At 49.1% G+C, this 27,118-nt stretch overlaps 1 protein-coding gene across 7 annotated transcripts in view; it reads left to right on the top strand.

Annotated features, from left to right (window-relative positions):
• LOC119973830 (semaphorin-3A-like) overlaps window positions 1–27,118 on the top strand; it is a 412,512-nt gene that overhangs the window by 166,674 nt on the left and 218,720 nt on the right. The window contains exon 1 of one of the 7 annotated variants that reach the window (XM_038812291.1): window positions 20,368–20,462. The exons of the other annotated variants lie outside the window; for them this stretch is intronic. The gene's annotated coding sequence lies outside the window, so the exon portion shown is untranslated. Of the gene's footprint in view, window positions 1–20,367; window positions 20,463–27,118 lie in introns of those variants that run through there. 7 annotated transcript variants of the gene reach the window in all.

The raw sequence follows: 27,118 nt of genomic DNA, 5'->3' as shown, positions 1-27,118 counted from the left end.
ACCCTCCAGACCAGGCAACATCCTGGTAAACCTCCTCAGCACCCTCTCCAAAGCCTACACGTCCTTCTGGTAGTGTGGCGACCAGAATTGTACACAATATTCCAAGTGCGGCCTTAACATAGTTCTACACGACTGCAGCATGACTTGCTAGTTTTTATACAGCTGTTGGAGCTGCTCCCATCCAAGAGAACAACAGCAAATGTCACCATTTACACTGTGGGTTTCAACTTTTGAATAGAATCGAAATTTATAGCCATATTGTAAGCATGGCTCCAGTTTCAAACCGCCTGGGGAACTGGGCATTCCTCCGACTCTTTAGGGTGGTAAGTGAACTGGGTATTATCTGTTTCAATCTCATCTAAGTAGCACTGTGGAAAGTCCAAGCAGTAAGCTGTGTGAGTCAGTAAAGTTAGAAATACACAATAAAGGTGTATTTCTAAACAAGCCCTTTGCAACAGCAGAAAAGCCAAACAGTGCCGAGGGATTTTCTTTTCCTTTTTGAGTTTCTTCAGGAGAAACAAAGATTTATTTTTGAAAGAAAGGTCCACTTGAGAGATTATTTCAAAAAGCTCTAAAATGTAATGCGATAGTCAGGCATTACAGGATATGAAAGAACATTTAGGGCACAAAGAGATGTATGATAGCCTGAAATTGCCTTTATTTGTTATAAATCATCAGAGGGCTTGAGGGGAAAATGGTTTATACAACCAGTTGTTAGGATCTGGAATGTGCTGCCTGAGATATTACTGGAAGGAGCTCCAATCGTGACAAAAAGAGTTTGATATTTACGTGAAGGGGAGAAAATGGCAGAGTTACAACGAAAGAGCAGGGGGATGGGAGTAACTGGATGGATCTTTCAAAGAGCACAGACATGATGGGCCAAAGGGCCTTCAGTACACCTTTCAGTGGTGTACTGTTCCACAGTTTTAGCAGCATGATCTTCAGTGCTATTCTTGACGTGTGGAGTTGGCGTCTTCACTGGCTGAGCATAGCTTGCAACAAGCCTGAGGAAACAGTGGGCGGAATATTGTGGAGGTGATGGGGGTCTCAGGCACCAGCTGGAGAGCTGGCAAGACCCCCCCCCCCACCGTCGGGTGGGTGTCATACCAGTAATAGCCACCACCTCGCTTGTGGTGCTGCTGAGTACTGGAGCTGGGTTTTGATTGGCCATCAGCTCTTGGGTGGTAGGACTTTGATCCGGAGGGGTGGGGAGGGGAGGGGGGTGGGGGTGGGAGGGTGGAGGAGGCCTGTTGCGTTTTGTCTCACTTGGACACTTGACAAGCCAGCACCGGGCCCTGCCCTCCCCTCACAGAGGAAACAAAAATTGGTGGAGTTGAGGATAGTGAAGAGGATTGTCAGAGGATACAGCAGGATATAAACTGGTTGGAGTCTTGGGCGGAGAAATGGCAGATGGAGTTTAATCCGGACACGTGTGAAGTAATGCACTTTGGATGGTCTAATGCAGGTAGGAATTACACAATAAATTGTGGAACTCTTGCGTGTACCGACAGGCAGAGAGATCTGGGCGTGCATGTCCACCGATCATTGAAAGTGGCAATGCAGATGGACAAGGTGGTCAAGAGGGCATACGGCATGCTGGCCTTCACCAGTCGGGGCATTGAATATAAAAATTGGCAAGTCATTTTGCAGTTGTACATGACCTTAGTTGGGCCTCATTTGGAATATTGTGCACAATTCTGGTCGCCACACTACCAGAAGGATGTGGATGCTTTGGAGAGGGTACAGAAGCAGTTTACTAGGATGTTGCCTGGTATGGAGGGCGTTAGCTATGAGGAGAGGTTAGATAAACTCGGTCTGTTCTCACTGGAACGACGGAGGTTGAGAGGCGACCTGATAGAGGTCTGCAAGGTTATGAGGGGCCTCGACAGAGTGGATAGTCAGATGCTCTTTCCTAGGGTAGGAGAGTCAAATACTAGGGGACATAGGTTTAAAATGCGTGGGGAAAAGACTAGATCAGATGTGCGAGGCAAACGTTTTACACAGAGGGTGGTAGATATATAGAACACTGCCTGGGGAGGTGATGACAGCAGGCACGATAACGGCATTTAAGGGACATCTAGACAAATATATGAATAGGTGGGAATGGAAGGATACGTAAGTGCAGACGGTTTTACTTTAAGCAGGTACCATGGTTGGCGCAGGCTTGGGAGGCCGAAAGGGCTGTTCCTGTGCTGTATTGTTCTTTATTCTTTGTTTATTCTTGGATATCAAAGACACTGGCGGTGGACATCCTGCTACCCTAGAGTTGATGGCCAATCAAAACCCAGCTCTTGTACTCAGCAGCGCCACACAGGAGATGGTGGCGTCCGCTGGTGTGACACCCACCCGTGGCCGAGGATCGTGCAGGGACCCAGGAAGGTGGTCATGGGTCGGGGGTTGTGGGAGGGCGGGTAGGAGTGTTGGCAGCACGGACGGGGAAGTGGTTCTCAGCAGGCACCCCCGGCCCGATGTCGGGTCACTCCACCGGGCACCAAGTGCCTTTGAATGAGGCCCGCCTGCATCCGCTCTCCCGCCATCCTCCCCCCCCTGCTGCTGGGTAAATGCCAGACATTAGCTGCCGACTTAAGGGCCTCAATTGGCTGTGCAGAGGGAACGTTGTTCACAGGCTTTCCCACCCTGGACTTACTCGGGGTGGAGATGGAGGGGGGCTGACTCCTGTTTGATTAAATGACCTCATCACCTAATTCACTGAATGGACAAGATATCGCCCACTGGCACACTAGGTGATTTATTGAGTATACCTAGGAGCAATTCAGTGTTAGTGCTTCAATCAATCAGTTGTTGTGATGACATCGAAACACTTCTGACATCCCAGTCAGAAGTGAAAGTTTGGCTGGCCCTGTACGAATCAATAGTCCTCCTTTTCCAGATTTCTGTGTATGTGAGAGTTACTCTGCATTTTCTGTCTGCTGGATGGTCCCACCTTGCTACATCGGCCTGTAGTTGGAAAGCAGAATGAATGGTATGAGCTGCCTCATACCTTTTGACCTGGGTGTAGACAGCCTGCGATTAAGAGCAGGTGCAATCTCGACTTGCAGGATGCAGTTCATGCGCTTTCATTGCCTTGGGGTTTCTCTGGTAAGTTTGACTACCCCCCCCCCCCCCCCCCCCCCGCACTTTTGACCTCAGCATTACCCAGGCTATGGATCAGCCCAGGTGGTCCCTTAGCTCCTTGTCCTTCCACCTCCCAGCACCGCCCCCCATCCCATCCCCACCTCCACTCCACCCCCCTCCCCTCCCTCAAGGCTCATTGATAACGTGAGATGCGTGCTGACATGCACAAAGGAATAAATTCCTGGTTGTTTTGTTTCAGAGCGTGCTGAGGATTCACAGGTCTGTTTACAGCCACCCTGACATGCTCCGGTGTAGATGGTTGAGATTACGAAAGGGGTTTGACAGAAGGGCGGGAAGATGTTTTCACTTGAGGATGGGCTGAAAACTGTGGGCCATAAAGGTCAGATAGTCACCTATCTATCCACTAGGGAGTTCGAGAAAAAGCCTTTAGCCCAAAATGTGGTATGAATGTGGCAAATTACCTCAAGGAGTGGTTCAGGTGAATATCTTTATCACCAGCTTCTAACTCATGATTCTCATTAAGGCAAAAGCAACACTGATAGACTTGACAGATTCACTAAGGTTGCTGCTAGATTATTCTGCTAATGTCTGTTTTCATATAATACCGATCCGTTCATGAGGGATGTGGACATCGCTGGTTTAGCCAGCATTTATTGCCCATTCCTAATTTCCCTTGAGAAGGCAGTCCATGTGGTTCCATAGAATCCATACAGTGCAGAAGGAGGCCATTCGGCCCATTGAGTCTGCACCAACTGTCTGAAAGAGCACCCCACCCAAGCCCACTCCCCCGTCCTATCCCTGTAATCCCATAACCCCATCTAACCTGCACATCTTTGGACCGTGGGAGGAAACCGGAGCACCTGGAGGAAACCCCCGCAGACACGGGGAGAACGTGCAAACTCCACACAGACAGTGACCCAAGGCTGGAATCGAATCCAGGTCCCCGGCATTCTGAGGCAGCAGTGCTAACCACTGTGCCGCCATGGTGCCATAGATACACGCATACTGCTGTTAGGGAGGGAGTTCCTGGATAGTGAAGGAACGGCCGATATATCACCAAGTCAGGGCGGTGTGTGGCTTGGTTGGGAACTTGCACGTGGTGATGGTGTTTGCATGAATCTGCTGCCCTTGTCCTGCTAGATCAGGGGTGGGCAAAATTTTTCGTGCAAGGGCCACATTCAGAAATTCACAATTTTAAAGGGCCGCATAGTATATTAAGTAAAATAATTAATATTTAAAATAGCCAAAATAAAAGGTTTTTAAAGAAAAAAAAGCAATTAATTTTTATTAATTAATATTTTAAAGTAGAAACTTCACATGAAACACATGTTGTGCCGAGCAATGATCACCCTACTCAAGTCAACGTATGCACCCTATACCAGTAACCCAACAGCCCCCCCCCCCCCCCCCCATTAACCTTAAAATTAAAAAAAAATGTTTAAAAAAAAATTTTTTTTTTTTTTAATGACTTGATCTTGGTGGGCCGCATAAAGACCTTTGGCGGGCCGCATGCGGCCCGCGGGCCGTAGTTTGCCCACCCCTGTGCTAGATGATAGAAGCTGCAGATTTGAAAGATGATGTCAGAAGAGCCTTATTGCTGCAGTCTATCTTGTAGATGATACAGTGCTGCCAATGTGTGCCGGTGGTGGAGGGATTGAACATTTAAGATGCTGGAGGGAGTGAATGTTTGTAGATGGGGTGCCAATCAAGCAGGTTGCTTTGAACTGGATGGTGTCGAGCACTCGGAGGAAACCCACGCAGACACGGGGAGAACGTGCAGACTCCGCACAGACAGTGACCCAAGCCAGGAATTGAACCTGAGACCCTGGAGCTGTGAAGCAACTGTGCTAACCACTATGCTACCATGCTGCCCAGATGTTGGGGGGTCAGGTGTTACTCATTTTGAGTTCAAATTTACTTCACTTAATCAAATTTAGGGGCAGCATGGCAGCATAGTGGTTAGCACAATTGCTTCACAGCTCCAGGGTCCCAGATTCGATTCCTGGCTTGGGTCACTGTGCGGAGTCTGTGCGGAGTCTGCACGTTCTCCCCGTGTGTGCGTGGGTTTCCTCCGAGTGCTCCGGTTTCCTCCCACAGTCCAAAGATGTGCAGGTTAGGTGGATTGGCCATGCTAAATTACCCTTAGTGTCCAAAATTGCCCTGAGTGTTTCATAGAATTTACAGTGCAGAAGGAGGCCATTCGGCCCATCGAATCTGCACCGGCTCTTGGAAAGAGCACCCCACCCGAGGTCAGCACAGCCACCCTATCCCCATAACCCAGTAACCCCACCCAACACTAAGGGCAATTTTGGACACTGAGGGCAATTTATCATGGCCAGTCCACCTAACCTGCACATCTTTGGACTGTGGGAGGAAACCGGAGTACCCGGTGGAAACTCACGCACACACGGGGAGGATGTGCAGACTCCGCACAGACAGTGACCCAAGCCGGAATCGAACCTGGGACCCTGGAGCTGTGAAGCAATTGTGCTATCCACAATGCTACCGTGCTGGCCTGTTGGGTGGGGTTACTGGGTTATGGGGATAGGGTGGAAGTATGGGTTTGGGTAGGGTGCTCTTTCCAAGAGCCGGTGCAGACTCGATGGGCTGAATGGCCTCCTTCTGCACTGTAAATTCTATGAAATTTCTATGAATGTTGAAGTTATTACAGCCGCTATTGGATCCGATGGACAAATAGCTTCACATTTACATTTGGCCACTCAAACTGACTAATGGTCCTGCTTTCAGTTTGTGCCCAAGCGTAATCAAAAAAATATAGGTGGATTAGAATTTAAATAGCTTAAGTTCTGCTGATAGGCAGTAAAGAAGGCAAATGGTATGGCCTTCATAGCGAGAGGATTTGAGTATAGGAGTGGAGATGTTTTACTGCAATATTATAGGGCATTGGTGAGGCCACACCCGGAGTATTGTGTGCAGTTTTGGGGTCCTTATCTGAGGAAGGATGTTCTTGCTATGGAGGGAGTGCAGCAAAGGTTTACCGGGCTGATTCCTGGGATGGCGGGACTGTTATATGAGGAGAGACTAAGTCGGTTAGGATTATATTCATCGGAGTTTAGAAGAGTGAGAGGGGATCTCATAGAAACTTACAAAATTCTAACAGGATTAGACAGGGTAGATTCAGAAAGAATGGGCGAAATTCTCCGCCCCCCACGATGGGTGGGAGAATAGCGGGAGGGCCTTCCCGACATTTTTCCCGCCCTCCCGCTATTCTCCCCCCCCCCCGCCGAAGTCCCGACCCGAATCGCTGCCGCCGTTTTTTTACGGCCGGCAGCGATTCTCAGCTGTTAGATGGGCCGAAAGTCCCAGCCCTTTCCGCCGTTTTTACGAACGGCAAACACACCTGGTCTTGCCGTTCGTAAAAACGGCGTCACAAACTCGCTATTAATAACCATGGCACCGATTGGCACAGGTGCCATGGGCCCGCGATCGGTGGGCACCGATCGCGGGCAGCGGGCCCGATGCCCGCGCACTACTTGTCCTTCCGCCGCCCGCAGTATCCATTCGCGGGGCGGCTGAGGGGCAACCCGGCCCGCGCATGCGCGGGTTTCGCGCAAAAACGCGATGACGTCACCCGCGCATGCGCGGGTTGGAGTCTTCCAAACTGCGCATGCGCGGCTGACGTCATATGACGCCTCAGCCGGCGCTAACTCCGGCAAGCGGGCTTAACGATTTTCGTTAAGCCCGTCTTGCCGGAGCCTACGGCGTCGGGCTGCTAGCCCCGACTGGGGACCAGAATCGGTCCACGGTCGGGAAGGGGCGCGCTGCCGTAAAACCAGCCCGGGCTTTATGCCAGCTTTACGATTTCTCCCGTTTTGGGAGAATCGCGCCCAATGTTCCCGATGGTGGGGGGAGTCCAGAACTCGGGGTCATAGTTTGAGGATAAGGGGTCAACCTTTTAGGACTGAGGTGAGGAAAAATGTCTTCACCCAGATGTCATAATATACACCAGTATATCATGGTGCAGACACACGCTGATGGACACACACAGGGACCAATCAACATGTACAAACACTGCAGCCAATCACCAGTTAGAATACACACACTATAAAGGCAGAGGGCACCACGGTTCCCACTCATTCTGGGTGCTGCCTCTGAGTGTAACAAGAACTCATCCAGCCCAGCACAGACTCACACCACGTGCTGAGAGAATCAACTCATACGGACAAGGCTTAGGTCTCTAGTTGAAGTTAGCATCAGTTAGACCCACAGTCATCATGTGTTAGTTAGTTAGAAGGAGTTAATAAAATTGAGTTGAACCTTCATCAGTGTTGGAAGTGTCTGTTCATCTCTCAAGTCTACACTAGCCAACACTTCACCAGAGAGTAGTGAATCTGTGCAATCCGCTACCACAGAAAGTAGTTGAGGAACTAGATATAGCTCTTGGGGCTGAAGGGATCAAGGGATATGGGGGGAAGGCGAGATCAGGGTACTGAACTTGATGATCAGCCATGATCATAAAAACGCGATGGACTGGGCTGTGTTCACAACTCGGTAGTTTCTTCCTGTCTGGGCTGACTCCAGCGCAGTGCTGAGAGGTTGCGGCACTGTTGGAGGTGCTGTCTTTCAATGAGATGGGAAATCAAGGTTCGACGAAAGGTCACAAGCCGGAAAAATTAACTCGATTTCTCTTTCCAGAGATGCAATCAGCTCTGCGGAGCGTTTCCAGCACCATTTTATTTTGACTGTGGTAAACCCAGGCCCTTTCCGTCTTCTCAGGCGGGCATAGAAAGATCCCAGGGCACTATTCTGAGGCAGTACAAGAGGGTGTTCTCCTGTGTCCTGGCCAGTATTCCTCAGTCAGCACGGGAAAGCCTGCAATCTGGTTTGTATACCGTTGCTCTTTGTGGGAGCTTGCTGTGCGCAAAATGGCTGCCATGTTTCCTACACGGTAGCAGTGACTACGGGGCGGGATCTTCTGGCGCGGAGAAAGCTCACCGTTGGCTGCCGGTGGGATCTTCCAATCCCGCTGGTGTCTACGGCATTTTTCGTGGCTCGCCCGCCCCGTCTCCCCCGGGGGGGGGGGGGGGGGGGGGGGGGGGGGGGGTGGCCGGTGGCCTTAGTGGGGCCCTGTAATCCCGCCGCCAGAAAAGGCCAGAAAATCCCCCCACCCCCGCCAAATTTCAAGAAGTACTTTGTTGACTGTAAAAAGCTTTGGACTGCCCTGTGGTGGTAAAATGGAATGCAGGCCTCGCTCTCAGAACAGCAGCAAAAATAAACAAAACAAAAGAGCTGGAACTCGGAGGACACCTTTTCACATTTTCGCCATTAACATTCCATTTGTTAATAGCATTATTATAGAATTTAAAAGAACAATAAAGCGACTTGCCGCTACTGCCCCTTTTAGATAATTTCTTTATTTCTTGTTGACTTGGGGCATTCCTTATCTGTCCCGTTCTCACCTTTGATCTGGGAGCCAGCCTGCTGAGCAGTTTGTGATTATGTCGAGTGTTTGACTATAAAACACCACTTAGACACCATCGATCACCGGCTATCACACACCGCAGCTGGAACTGCTTTGCTGACTTCATACCAGTAAGGTGAGCCAGTGCATTTTCCAATCCCCCCCCCCCCCCCCCCCCCCCCACCTGTCTCTAAGGTATGTGGGGGAATTATCTCGTTAACAGGCCTGACCTTTCAAGATGTTTCCAAGGTATCGTGCACCCCAACAAGGGCCTGAGGGACGCGCCGTCTTCTCAACCTCTCAGGGCTAGTAACTCAGGACTCTTTCTGTTTATCTATCATCCTTTATCTGTAATAAGTATCCAATCAGTCTCTAATGGTGGCTAAGGAATTGTGAGTCTTGCATCGGCCGGGCGTCCCTCACTCAATGGGGCAAGGTGACACAGTTCAAATATATGGGAACAAGGAAGACTTGCATTTACGTGGCGCCTTTCACAACTTCGGGGCATCACAGAATGCTTTACAGACAATTATTGCTTTGTTTTTCAGGTGTAGTGACGCGTGTAATGTAGGTAACATGACAACCAATGAGTGCACAGCCAAGACCCGCATACGACAATAAGATGGTGGCCACATTATCTGGTTTTTTTTCCAAATGATGCTGGATAAATATGTGAAAGACATTGATTGACTGAATGTTGACTGAATGATTGACGAATGATTGACTGATTGATTTATATATTTATTGTCACATGTACCAAAGTAGAGTGAAAAATATTTTTCTGTGGCTGAGGGAACGTACATAGTACACAGTAGACGAAAGGAATACTCGACAAAGTACATCGACAAATAAGCAATTGGTTACAGTGCGGAACAAGGGCCAAACAAAGCAAATACATGAACGAGCAGTGGAGAACAAATCAGTCTGAGGGAGAGTTGTTGAGGAATCTTGTAGCTGTGGGGATGAAGCTGTTCCTATGTCTGGATGTGCGGGCCTTCAGATTTCTGTATCTTCTGCCTGATGGAAGGGTCTGGAAGAAGGCAAAGCCTGGGTGTGAGGGGTCTTTGACAATGCTGTCTGCCTTCCTGAGGCAGCGGGAGGTGTAGACAGAATCAATGTGGGGGTGGCAAGCTTGTGTGATGCATTGGGCTGAGTTCACCACACTCTGCAGTTTCTCGCGATCTTGGGCCGAGCAGTTGCCATACCGAGCTGTGATGCAGCCGGATATGATGCTCTCTATCGCACATCTGTAGAGGTTTCGGAGAGTCGATGCAGACTGCCAAATTTCTTTAGCTTCCGTAGGAACTTTTCTTTAAAATAATGCCATAGGATCTCCTTATGGGCACCCAAAATGGTTTAAAATCCCTTCTGAAAGACGGCAGGTGGGAGTTTCTGGGTCCACACGACCGAGACCAGAAATTCCCTCCCGAGGTCAATGGATCTTTAAATGGTCCATAAAATTGTCCACCCCTCCCACGACGATTCCCGGGGCTAGTGGAACTGGAAAATTTACCAACATCTCCAACACTCCTTTCGTGCTGAACTGGGTTTCAGCCTCGGTTTTGTGCTCAAGTGTCTGGACTGGGGCTTGAACCCCCAACTTTCATAGAATAGACGTTCATGGAATTTACAGTGCAGAAGGAGGCCATTCGGCCCATCGAGTCTGCACCGGCTCTTGGAAAGAGCACCCTACCCAAGCCCACAGCCCCACCCTATCCCCATAACCCAGTAACCACACCCAACACTAAGGGCAACTTTGGACACTAAGGGCAATTTAGCATGGCCAATCCACCTAACCTGCACATCTTTGGACTGTGGGAGGAAACCGGAGCACCCGGAGGAAACCCACGCAGATACGGGGAGAACGTGCAGACTCCGGGACACAGACAGTGACCCAAGCCGGGAATCGAACCTGGGACTCTGGAGCTGTGAAGCAATTGTGCTATCCACAATGCTACCGTGCTGCCCACTTTCTGACCCTGAGGGTGAGAGTGTAGTCTCAGTAGGGTATCCGCTGATCAAGGGCCCAGGAATCAGGGGAATTCATTTCATGGAGACCACCGCACAGCTTATCGGGAAAGCCTTGTTGGACAAGACTACTCACGGAGAGGATAGCAGTTGGAGTTCACTGGAGGAGAAAAGTCACGTTTGGGGATATTGCAAGAATAACAGAGAAGGGAGCAGTGTGAATGGACAACAGGGAAAGAATCAAAGAGAATAAACTGAGATAGAGGAGAAAGAGTAACCAAGGAAGAGATTGGAGAGTGACAAGAGCAAGGGCAGATGGCAGGAGAGAGTTTAGGAAAGTTTTAGGAAAGAATAACAGAGACAGAAAAGCAGAAACGAAAGAGGAAATTTGCTGATAAAAAAAAGATAGTCACACCACTATTTCTTCTGAGATTAACATGAAAAGGAATATCAGCTGCAGTCTGTAGGAAAGTGACTGGGAGACAGGAGGGTAGTTGTTGGGAAGGGGGGGATGCATCGGAGCATTGGCAATTCCCTCAAAATTGTAAGCATGCAAGAATAAGTTTACAATGTTCCTAACCTTTGGTCACAGGTGAAACGTTCCTGGCCCACAGTACATCCAGTGAGAGATTCCATTAGCACCAAGATGAATGTATTTCGTCAGATGTTTTTCCAACTCTACGCAACGTGTCTCATTGGAGTTTGGGTTCCTGGAACAAAAATAAATAGGGTCAGGAAATGCGTTCAACTATTTTTTGGGAATAAATTGAGGGTACCCAATTCTGTTTTTCCAATTGAGGGGCAATTTAGCGTGGCCAATCCACCTACCCTGCACATCTTTGGGTTGCGGGGGCGAAACCCACGCAAAACACGGGGAGGATGTGCAAACTCCACACGGATAGTGACCCAGAGCCGGGATCGAATCTGGGACCTCGGCGCCATGAGGCAGCAGGGCTAACCCACTGTGCCACCGTGCTGCCCATATGTTCAACTATATTTAAACTTCTGAATACATATCCAGACATCTCTAGAATAGCAGCCCAGAGCTTCCATACTTGACAGCAATGAAATATTGTACATATCTTCAACATAGTTCAAGGTGCTACAGGAGTGTTATCAAAGTAAATATGACACTGAGCTACATAAGGAGATATTCGGACCAATGGTCAGAAACTTGGACTAAAGGCACCTTTCAAAGTGTCTTAATGGAGTCTCTTTACCTATTGCAGAGTCCAAAATTGTCAACTTTTTCTGTCCAATGCCTTTATTGTGCAACAGATCTAAATAAAACAGAACACAGAACATGCAGTGCAGAAGGAGGCCATTCGGCCCATTGAGTCTGCACCAACCCACTTAAGCCCTCACTTCCACCCTAACCCGTCACCCAATAACCCCTCCTAACCTATTGGTCACTCCGGGCAATTTATCATGGCCCATCCATCTAACCTGCACATCTTTGGACTGTGGGAGGAAACCGGAGCACCCGGAGGAAACCCACGCAGACACGGGGAGAATGTGCAGACTCCGCACAGACAGTGACCCAGAGGGGAATCGAACCTGGGACCCTGGCGCTGTGAAGCCACAGTGCTAGCTACTTGTGCTACCGTGCTGCCCACAAAACAGTCCGAGGTACGTGTTTAATTGACAAAATGCACATGCAATAACTTTGCAGGCTGTGTTTTCCATTGGCAACAAGCCCAAACTTCCTGTCCATTCCTTGGGGATAAGATTGCTACAGACCAGCCAAACTGTTGTGGCCCTCCATCAGTCCCTGTATGCGCACAGTTTGGCTGTGACATTTTGACCATCTGATCCCTCCGATCAAACACAGCAGCAACAATATGCTCACTAATCCCATTGTTGCTGGCAGTAACAAACCAGTCATAAACTGGCCTTCCCGTGCCAGGATCCTTCTGTCAGATCGATCTTCAGGTGACCGCAGGATCTGGGTAGACCCGTGCTACCCAGACCCCCACCTCCACCGCGACCAGCAAAGCCAGCATATTGCTCGGCATGGTTCGAACACTTTATAGTACAAAATAGTTTTTCCTGCTGTGTCAGAGCATGTTTTAAAATTGCAGTGCACATAAAAAGCCTCACTGATGCCAAAGAACCTTCAGCCGTCCGTGACTTTGATATGTCATCCATTATTTATGACTTCCTCAAGAGTCAATCATCACCATTGCACCGTGAAATACAAATGGCTCCCTCACTGATGAAGGAGGGTTTTTTTTTTGGTAAAGCTCCTCTCGTGTTTGGTTCAGTGCTGTGTTATCACCACCAGCTTCAAACTCAGGGTTTTCAGGAAGGCAATGACAATACTGATGAATGTGACAGATTCATTCAGGCCGCTGCAGAAACTGCCTGCCTTCATAAACCAGGCTGGACTATTCTGCTGCTGCCTTATGTTCTATGTTCTGTTCTTATAATATTTACTCGTTCATGGAATGAGGGCGCTACTGGCTAGGCCAACATTTATTCCCCGTCCCTAATTGCCCCTTGAGAAGGTGTTGGTGAGCTGCCTTTTTGAACCGCTGCAGTCCCCGTGTTTTAGATACACCCACAGTGCTGTTAGGAAGGGAGCTCGAGGCCTTTGACCCAGGGATAGTGGAGGAAAGGCGGGATTCTCCGTCCCGACATTCCCGTTTTGCAGCGTGGCGTGCCTTCGCCGGCAGTGGGATTCTCCGTTCCAGCAGCCGACCAGTGGGGTTTCCCATTGTGGCCATCCCACACCATTGAGGTTGATTGTATTGACTCCCGCGGCATATCTTCACAGGACACCTTCATTCACAATGTGGTGAATAGTTTGGCCTGGGTGACCACAGTCACATGATGGGCTGTCCTCGAAATTCCATTGGGGAGGAGGTGCGCTGTCCCAGCATGACGAATGGCCACCCCTTGAGTGTGGGCCTCTGTTTCCGAGGGAAGTTCGAGCTATGAAGTTTCCGCTATTGATCTTTATTGCTGATATTGATGTCGACCAGAGGTGCCTCCATTTGTTCTTCTTGGTCAAAACCTCAAAGCATCTTATCATCTTCAGGGAAGACCCTGGGGCGACAAAGAAAATGGGGAGCAGTGAGTGGGATCGGGAAAATAAATGGATGAAAAGAAATAATTCTAAACCAGGGATAGCATTTTGAATTGTGCCTTGGACTACATCTTTGCGGACTGGGCACTTCTCGTCTTCTCGATTCAATATTCGAGATCAAAAGTTTTAGGTCACGACTTCGGTCCCTATTTTAATCTGTGTTTTTTACTGGTTATTTTTTTCTCTTGTTTTTTTGTTAATTCCTTTACATTATATTTGCCTGCAATCCTGCCATTCACACCTCATCTCGACACTTATTTTATTTCTACACTTGTCTCATTATCACTTTTCCCCGTGAAACTTTTGTCATTTAGTCTCCCTGGTCCTCACCGACCTTCCTACTCTCTCTCCACCCCAATTCACTCACTCTTTTATCAATTCTGATGAAAGGTCACGGAACAGAGACGTTAACTCTCTTTCTCTCTTGGGCAGCACGGTGGCGCAGTGGGTTAGCCCTGTTGCCTCACGACGCCAAGGTCCCAGGTTCGATCCCGGCTCTGGGTCACTGTCCATGTGGCGTTTCCACATTCTCCCCGTGTTTGTGTGGGTTTCGCCCCCACAGCACAAAGATGTGCAGGGCAGGTGGATTGGCCACGCTAAATGATCCCTTTATTGGAAAAAATGAATTGGGTACTCTAAATTTAAAAAGAAAAACTCTCTTTCTCTCTCCACAGAAGCTGGCTGACCTGCTGAGTATTTCCAACACTTTCTGCTTTTACTTCAGATTTTTAACTATAATAATAATAATAATAATCTTTATTGTCACAATTAGGCTTACATTAACACTGCAATGAAGTTACTATGAAAAGCCCCTAGTCGCCACATTCCGGCGCCTGTGCAGGTACACAGAGGGAGAATTCAGAATGTCCAATTCGCCTAACAATCATGTGATGCGAGATTTGTGGGAGGAAACCGGAGCACCCGGAGGAAACCCACGCAGGCACGGAGAGAACATGCAGACTCCGTATAGACAGTAACCGAACCCGGGTCCCTGGATCTGTGAAGCAACAGTGCTAACCACTGTGCTGCCCTCCTGGTACCTGGTACTGCACTCCTGGGAAAATGCAGGTCCAAAGCATTAATGTGCTTCTCTCTTCAACTGTTGCGACGCAGGCTGCATGTGTGGTAGGGAAATAGGGGAGAATCAAGGGGTGCATGTAGTGCAGAATAGAACATAGAACATACAGTGCAGAAGGAGACCATTTGGCCCATCGAGTCTGCACCAACCCACTTAAGCCCTCACTTGCACCCTATCCCCGTAACCCAATAACCCCTCCTAACCTTTTTGGTCACTCAGGGCAATTTAGCATGGCCAATCCATCTAACCTGCACGTCTTTAAACTGTGGGAGGAAACCGGAGCACCCAGAGGAAACCCACGCAGACACGGGGAGAATGTGCTGACTCCGCACAGACGGTGTCCCAGCGGGGAATCGAACCTGGGACCCTGGCGCTGTGAAGCCACAGTGCTATTCACTTGTGCTACCGTGATGCCCACACGGTAGCACAATAATCAGAACCTGTTTCAGGCTGAATGTGAGGTCCCTCAAGCAGTGCATGGTAGAATGAAAGGGCTGCAGAGGGTAGAATATTAATAACTTTCTGACATTTGTAGGAAGTAAATACCTGCCTTAAGGTTTATAACTTCAAAGCAACAACAAGAACAAGGAATGGGAGTTTCTTTTTTGTGATAGTATCCTTCCAACAGAAATTTGCCCCCCAAAACCCTCCTCAGATCCTATTGTTTGGTTCTGGAATATCCATAAGGCGCAATGGCATTCAGAAGATTTCCCCCCTAAATCCCAGGACAAAAGCAGCAGTAATTCACGGCATTACCAGCTTTACATTCTGACATTCCTGTTCGAAGACTTTAGCTGCCTGACTGCCTTGCATTGTACAGGGAGTGTTTTGATTGTCGAGGAGCTGCTTGCTTTCAGCACTTTGTGATTCAGTACAAGGAATGGAAAAGTTTGCAGATAATATGAATGAATTTATTGGTCAACCAAATATCGGTGACTGCACTCACCCCCAGAATAATGGGAGAAGGGGTTCGGAGAAAAGATGGACGATAAAGAAAGGAGACTTGCGTTTATTTAGCACTTTTGGTGAGCATTGACGTCTCAAATTGCTTTGCAGCAAATAGAGTGCAGCGACCATGGTAACGTAGGAACCGTGACAGTCGATGTGTGCACAACAAGCTCCCACAAACAGCAATGTGAAAATGACGAGATAATCGGCTTCTTGTGTCTGGCAACTACAGGGGAATTGTGGGGCACAGCAACAACTCTTGCACATGGCCTTCTTTGTCCTCACAAAACCTTTTGACACTGTTAATCGTGAGTTATCATTTCGGACGGCCCCCTAAAGCTTGTCCTATCCTCCGCTTGCTCCATGATGGCCTGTAAGCCATGATCCTGACCATCTCACCCTCAGCCAGCTCCCCATCGGACAAAATGGGAATCTGTTCAAACTCCTCCACCTGCAGTCCAGAGCCAAGGTCATCCCACCCTCTGTCATTGAACTACAGAATGTAGACGATGCTTGCTTCCGCGTACACTCGGAGGTCGAGCTCCAAGCCATTGCCAACACCTTCACCAATGCAAATGAGAGCATGGGCCTCATACTAAACATCCATAGATGTTCATAGAATTTACAGAATTTACAGTGCATTCGGCCCATCGAGTCTTAGAAAGAGCACCCTACCCAAGGTCAACACCTCCACCCTATCCCCATAACTCAGTAACCCCACCCAACACTAAGGGCAATTTTGGACACTGAGAGAAATTTATCATGGCCAATCCACCTAACCTGCACATCTTTGGACTGTGGGAGGAAACCGGAGCACCCGGAGGAAACCCACGCACACACGGGGAGGATGTGCAGACTCCACACAGACAGTGACGTTAGACAAAGGACCTCTACCAACCTGCACCTGCCACATAGCACTGCTCCCTCCATTGTCAAAATCAACGATGACACCCTTGGACAACGTGGACCACTTTCCATACCATGGGAATTTCCATACCAGCAAGAGCAGTCATCGACCATCCCGACATCGACCACAAGCAAGATGAAGCCAACGAAGGGAATGCGTGGCAACCCAGCACCCCACCCACCCGCTCCTCCAACCCCCGTCTGCCCACCTGTGCCAGAGACTGCAATCGTGCATTGGAATCCTCAGTTACCTGCTATCTAAGTGCGGACACAAATCATCCTCGACTCCGGGGGACTACCTCGGGAGTCTTTTTGAAGTGTAATCACTGCTGTAAGGAGCCGAGAACAACCCCACTTTTAAACGACATGCTGCTTCTTTTTCGGTCCTCAGAGAAGACCGCCCCACCGAGGCTGTACTTGAACGCATTACCTGCACTAACGAGCTCAGTTTGACAGTGCAGGACGAGATTGGGGCGCATTTGTAAATGGTGCACCAATCTCTTAACCCCCCCCCCCCCACTGCGGTATTTAGGCCTCCCCCCAAATTCCAACTCACCAATTTGGGGGTCCTCAAGCCCTACACCCCCCCCCCCCCGGCATTCCACCTCATAAGGGCAGGCCACCCCTCGGGCCTGATCCTTGGCATGGGCAACCTGGCACATGGTGCCAGGGTGGCACAGCCAGGGTGCCATCACCAGGGTTCCAGGTGCCCAGGTGGCATCAGGAGTGCCAGGGTACCAACCTGCCCAAAGCCTGCCCACCAGGGGCCTCCGATTTCCTGGGAGACCAGGTGCCGCCACGTCTGGACCACATTTGTGGAAATCAGAGGCAAGGCCATTCGATCCCACGCCTTGGGCAACTCTGGTGTAGACATATTCAAGCGAGACTAACTACTCACTTGGATATGCAAATCTGGATCACGCCCACTGAGGGCGAGATCCAGATCGCAGCACCTCCTTGCGAGATCTTATTAGATCTCGGGGGGGGGGGGGGGGGGGGGGCGCAGTGAGCATTGTAAATATCACTGGCGGGCTCTTGTGAGATTTAACGGCCTCGTCGTGACCCGGTTCGGGCGTGATGAGGCCGGTGGATCACACTTGTAACGTAGGAAATGCAACAGCCAATGTGCACAGCAAGTTCCCACAAGCAGCAATGTGAAAATAATAAGATAATCTGTTTTTTGGTGATGTTTATTGCGTGGTAAATAACGGCCAGGCCGCTGGAACTAACTCCCTTGCTCTTCTTTGAAATAGTGACTAAAGGATCTTTTACATCCATCCGCGTGGGCAGGGGGAGCTCGGTTTAATGTGTCATCTGAAACACAGTACCTCTGACAGTACAGCGCTCCCTCAGTCCTGTGCTGGAGTGGCATTTAAACCTGGAAACTTTGACTTTGAGACAAGAGTTGGACACGTGGAGCCAGAGCCAATCCTCAACGTGAAAGCATTGATCTTCCGACTGTCTTCTTTGACTGGGCTGGGGAAGGAAGCAGGTTAACTAGTCTGACATCTCATTTGCTGTATGTGGCACCTTTCCGTGCCTCAATTGGTTCCAACATTTGCCTAAAAGTGCCTCTGATGCTCTTTCGTGAATAATGAATTGGCTGTGATGCGTATCATAGATTGACGGTGCTGTAATGAAAGTTTGCCTCAGAAAGTGGGCTGTTTGCTGTCCTTCAGTGGCCTCAAAGCACGGTAGCACAGTGGATAGCAACTGGGCCCGTATTCAGTGCAATGTAGCTGAATGAAACATATCAACGTCTGACAGGGCTGGACAGTCAGGGATATTGTTTCGTCTGACTGGTGGGGTAGTCCAGAACAAGGGGTCACAGTCTCAGGATACGGAATAGGCCATTTGGGACTGAGAGGAGGATAGTGGTGAACATGTGGAGTTCACTACCTCAAAAGGTTGGGGAGGCTGAATCTCTGAATATATTTAAGAAGAAAATAGATTACTGGATTCTAAAGGTGTCAGGGGGCATGGGGAGAGCGCAGGAATATGGCATTGAGATGGAGAATCAGTCATGTACACATTGAATGGTGGAGCAGACTCGAAGGGCTGAATGGCCTGATTCTGCTCCTATTTTCTATGTTTCTAAGTACAGCTTTTAACACAGTAAAACATCCTCAGGTACTTAACAGTCAAAATTGGACAATCTGAATTGGTGAAACATGATTGGGGCAGCATGATGGTACAGTGGTTAGCACTGCTGCCTCACAGCTCCCGGGTCCCATGTTCGATCCCGGCTTGGGTCACTGTCTGTGTGGAGCTTGCACATTCTCCTCGTGTATGCGCGGGTTCCCTCCGGGTGCTCCGGTTTCCTCCCACAGTCCAAAGATATGCAAGTTAGTTGGGGTTACGGGATTACAGGGATAGCCTGGGAGAGTGGGCCTGGGTAGGGCGCTTTTGCAGAGGGTCGGTGCAGACTCAATGGGCTGAATAGGTCTCCTTCTGCACTGTATAGATTCTATGATTGCAAATTATTCTTAACTGAATTCTGTCATGAAACAACTCTCATTTTATAACTGAAAATGTACATGCAAACTTGCTACTGATCAGCGGATGGAGGGCAACCAAACCTGTGATTGGAGGAAAGTGACTTGGGTCAGGGTTGTGGTAGTATGACTAGGGGTATTACGGTACCTGGGAGTGTGAGCTGCCATTGGTGCAGAGGACTCGCTGCCCATTGGCCCAGGTATCATGTGCCTCTCAGCCGATTGGCTGAGAGGAAGGTAGCTCCGCCTACGAGGCGGTGTATAAGATCCCGTGTTCCCCGGCAGCCAGCCACTCTTCTGTACGTCTGCTGCCGGGTCCACTTCTTGCGAATTAAAGCCTATCGTTTGGACTTCATCTACATTTCGTGTCCATTGATTGTGCATCAAGGGTCAGCCAATGAATTGTGATCAGAGGCCCACGGTGGGTGGGGCTAAGTGCTTAAAGACTGAACAGGGCCAGGGGCAGTCACTCACCTGGGCCTCTGGTACTTTACCTCATGAGGAAATGTTGCCAAACCTAATTTTGAAATGGCGGGGGAAGGACGGTGCTGTAATGAAAGTTTGCCTCAGAAAGTGGGCTGTTTGCTGTCATTCAGTGGCCTCAAAGCACGGTAGCACAGTGGTTAGCACTGTTGCTTAACAGCGCCAGGATCCCATGTTCGATTCCTGGCTTGGGTCACTGTGCGGAGTCTGCACGTTCTCCCCGTGTGTGCATGGGTTTCCTCCGGGTGCCCCGGTTGCTCCCACAAGTCCCAAAAGACGTGCAGGTTAGGTGATTTGGACATTCTGAATTCTCCCTCAGTGTACCCGAACAGGCGCCGGGAATGCGGCGACGAGGGGATTTTCACAGTAACTTCATTGCAATGTTAATGTAAGCCTGCTTGTGACAATAATAAAGATTATTATTATTTACAATGAACTCCAGCAAATCGTGTCACTGGAGACTGAAGGGGAAGGGGTTAATGGATGGGAAGCAGTTTTTTTCTCTCTCTAGTTACACTTTGCTAATCTCCAGAGACTGCGCAGGTGATTTCAAAATACACCAGTCAAAAGGCAGAGATAGTTCACCTCTGGACCATCCCCACCCTAAGGCATTCCTATTTTTTTTGTGCATGTTTGTGTGTGTGTGTGTGTGATTATCTCTCAATAGCTTTGGTTTGAACCCGAGCCTGTGTCCCTTCAGATTTAGCTGTTCATTGATTTGGGATCTGTGATCAAGACGTTGGACTCAGCACTTGCCCAGCTGTGTGTGGTTCTTTTTGTCCAGGATCCGTTTTAAAGATAAGCTAAGTTGATTCTTTCCCCTCCCTGTCCCACCCCCCACCCCTCCCGCCCCAGCAGCACAAAACAAAGCTCTCTCCCTCGCTCATCTCCTCCAGTCCCCCTGTGTGGATACTGGAAGAAGAAGTGCATTGAGGAGAGGGCAAGTGAGCAAACAATATTGATGGATCTCCATGTACAGTTAAGTGAATATTATTGTTACTTTGCTTTCCTTTCTTATCTTTAAATCAACCATGTTTTGACAATCTCGGCGGGGGTATTTACATTTTGCAAGTCATGTATTAAAGTCAAGTGTCTGATTTGCCTCTGAAATGAGCTGTACGTTGGCACACTCTCATCAGTCAGTCTCTGAAAGGGAGACGAAAGAAAGAGAAAATTGGCAAGTGTAATATGTAGTCCTAGAATCATTTACTCTCAATCCTGCTTCTTTGGGGAGCTGTGGCATTTGTCCAGTGTGGGTGGGTTTGCTGATTCCAGCCAGCAAGAGACAATCAGTTCAGATTGAATTGCACCTACGCGAAGTGTGGGGCCAGCTTGACCCTGCGATGTCCAGAGCAGTACAGCGACTGAATCCGGGGCTGCCAGCTATTTATTCATTTGTCAAGGGGTGCGTGGAAAGAAATATAGAGAGCGTGACAGAACTGTGTCTCCAGACGGAATAGGTGAGCCGCCCCAGGTGTGATCTGGTCGGGAGGGAGTTTTGAGTGAGGAGAGCTATCCCGTGCTGCTGTCCCACTAACACGCTGGGACCTCCGTGTCAACCGAGTGCGGGGGGGGGGGGGTCACTTAGTTAACTAAACCAGACTAACTAAACTCAGCCACACCTCGATGGCTGCATGATCCCGTTGCCCACCTGCAGCATCCACTCCTTTGAATGTATCTGATCTGCGCAGCTCCACATATACCCGGAGGGATTTTATAGTTGGCTATGATTCTAAAATTGCTGAGGTGATGAATGAATGAAAGTTGCTACATTTGCTATGTTTGGGGCAGCAGGGTGGCGCAGTAGGTTAGTTGCCTCAAGAAGCCAAGGGTCACTGTCCGCGTGGAGTTTGCACATTCTCCCCGTGTCTGCGTGGGTTTCGCCCCCCACAACCCAAAGGTTTGCAGGTTAGGTGGATTGGCCACGCTAAAATTGCCCCTTAATTGGAAAAAAAAATGAATTGGGTACTCTAAATTTATAAAAAGAAAGTTTAAAAAATATATATTTGCTGTGTTTGGCTCTTGTTCCGCACTGTAACCAATCACTATTTGTCAATGTACTATTTGTCGACGTACTCTGTCGATTATTCTTTTTGTTTACTGTGTACGTACTGTGTACTTTCCCTTGGCAGCAGAACAATTATTATCACTGTACTTCTGTAGATGTGATAATAAATCAATCAATCAATAGATTGTGGCAGTAAAATGTTTGTATTTAAAACTGTCAGTGTAAATATTCCATGGTTCAGCTCAAAAGGCACGGCAGAACCCGTTCAAGCAACTCGAAGACTTTAAATGTAGCATTGTCTATCCAGCTATCTTCTGTAAAAGAAGACTTCCCTACCGTTGCCCTTATACTGTACATCTGGTAGAATTTGAGTCACTGCACCTCAGCTAGTGGGCTGACATTAACAATGAGCTGATTGCTCTCTCTGGCTCTGGACCCCCATATATTGTCTCACAAACAGGGTAGTGCTGGACTGCAAGCATGTTCGAACAGGTATTCTGTGTCAGTCACCATTGCAAAAGACTTGGAAAACTTTCCAAAGATACTTGAAAGTCAAGAGGTAAACCAGAGGGAGGCTCTTAAAACAATAACCATCATTAGGGGAAAGATGCTGAGGGAATTATTAGACCTAAGGGCAGACAAGTCCCCAGGACCAGATGGCGTGCCTCCTAGGGTCTGAAAAGAAGCGACTGCAGAGATACTACATTGTCTTAATCTCCCAAACTTTCTTAGATTCTGGAAGAGTTCCAGTGGATTGGAAAGTAGCCGATTTATAGAAAGGTGGGTCACTGAAACTAGGAGACTACAGGCTAGTTAGCGTAACATCTGTCATAGGGACATTGCTGGACTCATAATCAAGTAGGTTATAGCAGACACTTAGAAAATCATAATGTGATCAGGCAGAATCAGCATGGGTTTGTGAAAGTGAAATAATGTTTTACTAATTTAGAATTTTTGTGAGGAAGTAACAAGGATTATCAATAAAGGGGAACTTGTATATGTGGATTTCCTGAAAGCATTTGATAAGCTGCCACATCAAACTTTACTGACCAATGCAAGGTGACATGGTGTGAGCAGCTAACATTTTAGTGCGGATAAAGGTTTGGTTAGCTAACTGGAAGCAGGAACTAGGGATAAATGGTTCTTCTTCAGGTTGGCTGACTGTGACAAGTGGGATGCTTCAGGGACTCAACTATTTACAATCTACATCGATGATTTGGATGAAGGATTCATAGAATTTACAGAGCTGAAGGAGGCCATTTGGCCCATTGAGTCTGCACCGGCCCTTGGAAAGAGCATGCTATCCAAGCCCACACCTCCACCCTATCCCCGTAACCCAGTAACCCCACCTCACCTTTTTGGACACTATGGGCAATTTATCATGGCCAATCCACCTAACCTGCACATCATTGGACTTGTGGGAGGAAACCGGAGCGCCCGGAGGAAACCTACACAGAGACGGGGAGAACGTACAGACTCCGCACAGACAGTGACCCAAACCGGGAACCGAACCTGGGACCCTGGAGCTGTGAAGCAACTGTGCTAACCACCGTGCTACCGTGCTGCCCGTGTTGAATGAATGCATGGTAGCTAGATTTTCCGATTGCACCAAGATAGGTTGTCAAGGGGCCTCAAAGCTGTATAGACAGGTTAAGTGAGTGGGCAAAAATTTGGCAGATGGAGAATAATGTGGGGAAATGTGAACGTGTCCCCTTTGGCAGGAAGAATAGAAAAACAACAAATTATTTAAATAGAGCGGGAGTGTAAAACTCTGAGGTACAGAGGGATCTGGGTGTCCTGGTACAGGAATCACCTAAAGTCAGTATGTAGATACAGCAGGTGATCAGGAAGGCAAATGACATGTTGATGCCCATTGCAAGGAAAATGGGCAACATTTTACTGCAGCTGCAAATGCAAATAGAACATAGAACAGTACAGCACAGTACAGGCCCTTCGGCCCATGATGTTGTGTTGACCATTTATCCTAATCTAAGATCAACCTAACCTACACCCCTTCAATTTACTGCTGTCCATGTGCCTGTCCAAGAGTCGCTTAAATGTCCCTAATGACTCTGACTCCACCACCTCTGCTGGCAGTGCATTCCACACACCCACCACTCTCTGTGTAAAGAACCTACCTCTGACATCTCCCCTATACCTTCCTCCAATCACCTTAAAATTATGTTCCCTCGTGACAGCCATTTCCGCCCTGGGGAAAAGTCCATGGCTATCCACTCTATCCATGCCTCTCATCACCTTGTACACTCTACCAAGTCACCTCTGTGCCTTCTTCACTCCAGTGAGAAAAGCTTGAGCTCCCTCAACCTTTCTTCATAAGACATACCCTCCAGTCCAGGCAGCACCCCCGGACATCAGGGGCTCCCCCTCCCTCCCCGACAATCATGGGGGCTCAATATCTCCCCCCCCCCAATTGGCGGATAATCATTGGGGGTTCCACTGCCCCCCCAACCCCGAGACAATCATCGGGGCTCCACCCCCACCTACTGCCCTGGAAGTATCACCAGTGATCTCCCCCTTCAGTGCCCGCTCGCCCCCACCCCCGTGCCTGCACGTTCCCCACTCATTGCCTGCTCCCCCCACCCCGCCCCCACCCACCACCCCCAGCACCCATAACTGGAAAGCCCCTCCACCCCCCCATGGAGCCCCCACCATGGCCCGCCCCAGACATCGCCCCCAGCACAGGCTGACACTGCCAGTTTGTCACTAGCAGTTTGGCTGTGCCAGCCCGTGCCAGGGGAAAGTGCCAGGGCAATGCCCGGACATGTCGCTCTTCCCGTGGAAGATATACTTACCGTCACACCTCTGGAGGGATCCCCTCGACTGAATCTCATTTTTGAAATGCTGTTGTATTCACTGAGGAGCGGGGGGTGGGGGGGGGGGGGGGGGGGGGGGGGTATGGTGCCTCATCTGATGGCAAGGTGGGGCTAATTTTATTCAAATTTATGGAAATCCATTCAAATACGTCTCTCAGGGCAGCACGGTGGCTCAATAGTTAGCACTGCAGTCTCACGGCGCCGAGGTCCCAGGTTCCATCCCGGCTCTGGGTCACTGTCCGTGTGGAGTTTGCACATTCTCCCCGTATTTGTGCGGGTTTCGCCCCCACAACCCAAAGATGTGCAGGCTAGGTGGACTGAACACGCTAAATTACCCCTTATTTGGAAAAAAGAAATTGGCTACTCTGAATTAAAATAAAAACGTTTCTCGCCCCTTGTGGGCGTAAACTTCGTGACATCATCGGCGAGGGGCAATGGGGAAACGTGATTCTCTGCGGATTTTCCACTGCGTCGCCATTTTCTTTGACCCTCCAGTTCTCTGCTCACCAGGATTGGAGTCATAGAATTTACAGTGCAGAAGGAGGCCATTCGGCCCATCGAGTCTGAACCGGCTCTTGGAAAGAGCACCCTACCCAAGATCAACACCTCCACCCTATCCCCATAACCCGGTAACCCCCCCCCCTCCCCCCAACACTAAAGGCAATTTTGGACACTAAGGGGCAATTTAGCACGGCCAATCCACCTAACCTGCACATCTTTGGACTGTGGGAGGAAACCGGAGCACCCGGAGGAAACCCACGCAGACACGGGGAGAACGTGCAGACTCCGCACAGACAGTGACCCAAGCCGGAATCGCACCTGGGACCCTGGAGCTGTGAAGCAATTGTGCTAACCACTATGCTACTGTGCTGCCCAAATGCACTCCACTTTCCCAATGCCATCCAGCCGTTTGTGCATGTGCCACCTCTCTGAAAGAGTCATCCATTTCCATTCGTTCTTCCCTTTCCCTGCAGCCAAAAATGTATTTTGAAGTATTGAACCAATTTCTGCTTCAGTGTAATGATTGAATATGCTGCCACCGTCCTCCCGTGCAGTGCATTCCCAGGTCACTGCAACCCGCTCCCTCAGCAAACTTTTGTCTCATTTCCCCTCTGATTCTTTTGCCAATCACCTTAAATCTGTATCCTTTGGTCAGAAGCCATCCTGCCAGTGAAAACAGAAATCTGGACGATACTGCAAAGTGCAAACAGGTTGTGCACATGTAAGACTTCCTTTAAGATGCACGCATGCACAGCCGTGCAGTGATCTGAAAGGGACTGCACTGATAAACTGGCTGGGCAGAACTAAGTTAGAGGGAACATCAGCTGTGTCCCACGCGCTCTGGCAGCTATATGGCACATTATCTAAGCGGCCATTATAATAATAATCTTTATTGTCACAAGTAGGCTTACATTAACACTGCAATGAAGTTACTGCGAAAAGTCCCTAGTCGCCACATTCTGGCGCCTGTTCGGGTACACAGAGGGAGAATTCAGAATGTCCAACTTACCTAACAAACATCTTTCTGGACTTTGTGGGAGGAAACCGGAGCACCCGGAGGAAACCCACGCAGACATGGGGACAATGTGCAGACTCCGCACAGTGACCCGAGCCGGGAATCGAACCTGGGATCCTGGCACAGTGAAACCATAGTGCTAACCACTATGCAACCCGGTGACTTAAAATGTGGGATGCTATTTGACTGCAGGAGCTTCACACCTGAATCCAACCCAGTCCAAATCTATCTGTCTGACTGGCTTACACACACATACACACACACACTCACTCACATCCTCATACACACCCTCACACACACACATTCCCTCACATACACACACTCACACCCACTAACACACCCTCACACACACCCTCACACACACACATCTGCGCACACACACATACACACCCTCACATGCACACACACCCACACACCCCCACACACACACCCACACACCCTCACACACGCACCCTCACACACACACACATACACCCTCACATACACACACAACCTCACACACACACACCCACACGCACATGCTTTCCTTGCTGAAACAGTTTAATTTATAGGCAGGATTTACTGCAGTCCCAGTATAAACAAGCATAAGCCAGTTTGACTCTGGCAGGTTTAATCTGGATGTGGCTTTGGCTGTCAGCACCGGGAATATCTAGGATTGCAAGCGATGTTGGACAGAAATCCCCTGAATGTACCCCTCGCCCCCCGGGCCTCCATTGTTTGAAATACCCTGGCTGGGTTTCAGGAACCGTGACCCACTCTCTTCAAATCGAGTTTGTTATTTACTCCTGCGGTTTGCCACAGAGAAATAAAAAAGTGGTGAGGTGCTTAAAAAGAAAACTGTGGGAAAAGGAGGACTTAAATTAGGTCAGTAAGAAGTCTTACAACACCAGGTTAAAGTCCAACAGGTTTGTTTCAAACACGAGCTTTCGGAGCATGGCTCCTTCTTCAGGTGAAGAAGGAGCCGTGCTCCGAAAGCTCGTGTTTGAAACAAACCTGTTGGACTTTAACCTGGTGTTGTAAGACTTCTTACTGTGCTCACCCCAGTCCAACGCCGGCATCTCCACATCATTAAATTAGGTCAGCTCGGGACACACACAGGCCAGCTAATTAGCTTTTCAATAGATGTCCTGCGCCCTCTAATCCCAGCTACAGGCCCAGCTATGCGGTCAGACACTTCCCAGCTGAGGTGATGCAGGGGCAGAATTCTACTTGGCAATGTTCTCACTCTCCAGCATTAGTGTTGGCGTGTTTTCTTTAAAAATTCTTTCATGGGGTG

The sequence above is a fragment of the Scyliorhinus canicula genome, chromosome 11, assembly GCF_902713615.1.
Source record: "Scyliorhinus canicula chromosome 11, sScyCan1.1, whole genome shotgun sequence".
Taxonomy (NCBI): domain Eukaryota; kingdom Metazoa; phylum Chordata; class Chondrichthyes; order Carcharhiniformes; family Scyliorhinidae; genus Scyliorhinus; species Scyliorhinus canicula.
Note: the sequence above shows the minus strand (reverse complement) of the source record. Positions and strands in the feature narration are given on the sequence as shown.